Here is a 4,341-nt window from a genome sequence, read left to right as displayed (position 1 = left end):
GCACCCCCCGAGAGGGGCCCCTCAGGTGGAGCGGGTGGGGGGCGGCCGACCGCGAGGTCCTAGCGCCGCGGTGCTGCTCCGCTCCCCGTCGTGTCCCTCACGCTTGCCTCCCCCGGAGCCACCGGGCGGCGCGACATTTCCACGAGTCGCCGGCGTCCCAGATTGGGAGGGGATGCGGCCACTCTGCCTAAGATCGGCGGGGGTGAGGGCGAGGGAAGACACCTGAGACCCCCGCACTCTTTCAGACACTTCTTGCCTACCTGTGTCTTCCCCCGAAATCCGGGGCGCTCTAGGCGTCTTCCGTGACCCGAGTGGGGAAGCGACAACAGGTGTCCCAAGAGACGGTGCTTGCTCCCCTTCTACGCCTGAAATCCGGGCCTTGGCGTTCCGCCCCACCTTCGGGGTGTGGGGAGACAGGACCCCAGCCTGGCCTCTCAGGCGCGCTGCCCGCTGGACAGCGCCCAGAGACCGCCTGGACCCGGGGCTTTGGATGGAGTTTCTTACGCGCAGCGCGTAGCCAAGCAATTTGCCGGACACCCGCCTCGCTGGATGGAGAGTTGAAGATGAGACCGTGTGTGTGTGTGTGTGTGTGTGTATTCGTTCGTGGTTCGTTCGTCCTGGTGCTGCCCCAGCTGAAAGGAGCTGCCTCGGGGCTGGGAGTGAATCATTAACCGTGGTCGTGCGCGGCTGCTGGCCCCTGCCTGCGTGCCTCTGCCTGACCGGTCTGCCCTCTGGAAAAGTGGCAATAAGTGATTTGCTTGCCTGATGGCTCGTTTCGAGAATTACATGAGCCAGTGCTCTAAAAACACCCAGCGCGGGTCTAGCTACTCAAATGCTGGGGCTTGCTGTTTTTGTTATCCGCAGTGGATGGTCTTTTAAAGAGTAAATCAGACGTGTCCACACTGGCCCAGCAGCCACTTGGACCTCTGAACAGCTTTCTACACTTGAAGCGAAAAAATGCTTATTATTAATGTCACCGATGGTTATCATTTAAAAGTAATATATCCTTGAGGTAAGTAAAAAAAAAAGAGAAAAGCTAAACAAAACTCCATTGGAATGATGAGAGAGATTGTAGACTCTGACTAAGAACTGAGAAATGCTTTGTAACCTTTGAAAAAATTAGTATGAATGAAGTGTGAAAAGAATATCATGTTTCTTTCATTAATATGGCTATTATTATTTTTTTTAATTTTTATTTTTAAAGAGGTTTTTGCCTTAGGGCTCGTGGGCTGGCTGAGACAGATAGACAGACACAGTGAGAGGGAAAGCGAGACATCATTCCAGTCCCTTCCCCTCCATTCTCTGGTGTAATTTCAAGTCACCAGGTCTGGGATTCCAACCATGGTTGACCATGTGGGAGTCCAGCGACTTAACCGCTATGCCAACTGCAGGCTCCAATATGGCTGATTTTTTTTAAGAGGAAGATATTGAAGGTTTTTATACTTTCTACTCCCCCACCTGAACAAACAAGAAATATTAAAAAGAAAAAGAAACAGGGACCAGTGGATGGCATAATGATTATGTTGCTGGACTCCAAAGTAGTTGACCATGGTTCAAGTCCTGGACCTGACAGCTTAAAACTCACACAGGGCACATGTGCCTGCATCCTCAAAGTCCCTAGAGAAGAGTAGAGGAGAGAGGATTGCAGTGCGGCCAATCCCCTGGGGGGTGATTTTTCTCTTTTTGTCTGTCACTCTGGCTAGCGCATGTGCCCTATAGGAAGAAAATCTCTCTTAAAAAGAGAGAGAGAGATAGAGTAACGAAAGCTCAACCACATAACTAAATGCTAGCAGCTCAGAGAATCCTAAAATTGCAGTTGCTATTCTTCCAGATGCAAATCTTTCAAGTCTCAATTTAATGTGGCAGCCCTTTCAATTGTTGATAAAGAGATTTTTATTCTCTTGGATGGAGTGAGAGAATCTGAAAGCTGGCCTGAGAGGGGAGGGAGCCAGGCTTGTCGGGCAAAGATGACTTGAGTTCAGAGCCAGACTTCCCCCACCCCTACTCCGTGAGAGTGCTGGCCCTGACCAGTGCTGGAAAGCTCAGACAGGTTGCTTCACTTTTCTGAGCCAGAGTTACCCTTTGTTAAATGAGGATTTGAGTTTTTTAATTTTATTATAATCATTGCAGAGGGTTTGTCCTAAGGATGCTACTAATGAATAGAAAGCCCCTTGTAGAGTTCTAGGGACATAGTTACAGGTATGTCGCATCCAGAGGAGGTCCTAAGAGTGAGTGATCAGTTAGACCCTTGAGGGGTTAAAAGGCTTCATTGAGAGGTAACACTTGAGCAGAGAGTGGAGAATGATGAGCTGGTCTCTTGTGTAGACAGAGCCAGAGGGGATTCAGAAAGAAGGATAGAGCAGAGGGTCCAGGAAGGTACTGCAGGCAGAGAGTATAGGAGATCAATAGGGCTGTCATAGCTTAGGTGAGATAACAACTCCAGATCTCAGCGGTTTACAACAAAAGTGTGTTTCCCACTGATGCCGCATATCCAGTGTAAGTCAGTTGTATTCCATGCCTGTCTGTCTTCATTCTGGAGCCCACTGAGGCTTAAGAAACAGTCCCTCTTTAGGACAGTGCTGATCTCCTTTATGGTGAAGGAAACAAGAGAACATGACGGAACACAACTACGGCACCTGAAACAGCCCAGAAATAGCAGCTGTCACTTCAGCTGTCATGCTATTGGCCAAAGTAAGTCGGGTGGCCAAACCTGATAGCAGAAGTCTCAGGAAGGTATGCTTCCTGCAGATAGAGAGGTATGGCTGACCAGATGGGAAAGTGCTGAAAGAAATTAGGCTGGGCACTGCCCCCAGAGTTTTGCATGAGCCAGTCTGGAGGGGCCCTGAGAATTTATATTTTTGATTGCTGCTCAGGTGGTATTGGTGCTGCTGCTCCCAAGAAGCACATTTTGAAAACTTCTGAGCTAAAGGGAGAAATTAAGATGTGGGGAGAAAAAGTCTTAGATGGAAGGAAGGACTGATGGAAGAAGGAGAAAAAAAGCCAGAAGATCCTGCCATTCTCCATATGACAGTTCTGCTGAAAGCTAGTTCTGACCTTGAGCAGGGGGATCTACAAGAGTGATTGAGTGTCTGGTTTTGTATTAAATTGCAGATGTAGGGCCAGCAGGTGGCATGGTAGTTAAGGTGCTGGATTCTCACATGGCTGACCACAGTTCAAGTCCCAAACCTTGAAAATCATGCCGGGTGTATGTATGTGCATGCTCCCCAAATCCCAAAACATCCCAAGAGGAGAATGGAGGAGAAGGGATTGTGGCATGGCCATCCTTCACACCTGAGAGTGGGTTGATTTCTCTCTTTTTGTCTCCAGCAAGCGTACACACACACCCCATGACAAAAACCTAAAATAAAGAAAGAAAGAAAGAAAGAAAGAAAGAAAGAAAGAAAGAAAGAAAAGAAAAGAAAAAATATTGCAGATGCAATTTTCATAGTGAAGAAATTTAAAAACTCAGATTCAGAAAAGGAGGCAGTGTACAAGTATTGCTTTGTCCCCTCTCTTTGCATTACTGGCTACACTCTGATCCTGTCCTTGAGCATACACCCTTTTGTCTGGTTCCAGAGCTCTCAAGTCTGTTCCAATCCTGATCTGTTGCATTTGTCATTACAGTGAGTTCTCTTGGAGCTGTGCTTGCCCACTGGGTGGACATCGGCTGACATATATTATGGTTAGACCAAACAATTGCTTACTTCACTTGAGGTCACCTTCATGCATAAACATCTTTACCATATGATCATGTGAATTGTCATGACCCCAGGACTTGAATTGCGGTTGACTGTGTGGTAGTCCAGTCCCACCACCCCCTACCCCCAAGATATATAATTCCCTGAGAATGCGATGTTGCCCATGTTTTGGCTTCTATTAGTAGGTGGAGCAAGTCGCAACAATTCCCCTAACTGTGACTCACCACTCCTGTAATGATAGAGCATTCCAAAAACAAATGTTAAGGAGAAAATATGTTGGGGTGTGTAACATGACATAGGAAATAAAACAGCGAGAGTTTCTTTTTTTTTTTTCTTTTCTTTTTTTTTTTTCTTTTCTTTCTTTCTTTCTTTTTCTTTTTAAAGAGAGATTTTTGCTATAGGACACATGCATTCTCCAGAGAGAGGGAAAACAAGAAATCACTCCCAGGGAGATGGCCATGCTGCAATCCCATGCATATGGGCCTGGCATGAGTTTTAAGCCTCTGGGTCCAGGACTCAAACTGCAGTTGACTATGTGGGAGTTCAGTGACATAAACATTACGCTACCTGCTTTCTTTCTTCTTTTTTTCTTTCTTCCTTCCTTTCCTTTTTTCCTTCTTTCCTTCCTTCCTTCCTTTCTTCC

This window comes from Tupaia chinensis, unplaced genomic scaffold, assembly GCF_000334495.1.
Source record: "Tupaia chinensis unplaced genomic scaffold, TupChi_1.0 Scaffold000528_1, whole genome shotgun sequence".
NCBI classification, from domain to species: Eukaryota; Metazoa; Chordata; class Mammalia; order Scandentia; family Tupaiidae; genus Tupaia; species Tupaia belangeri.
The sequence above is the reverse complement of the archived record's forward strand: the minus strand, read 5'-3'. Positions refer to the sequence as shown.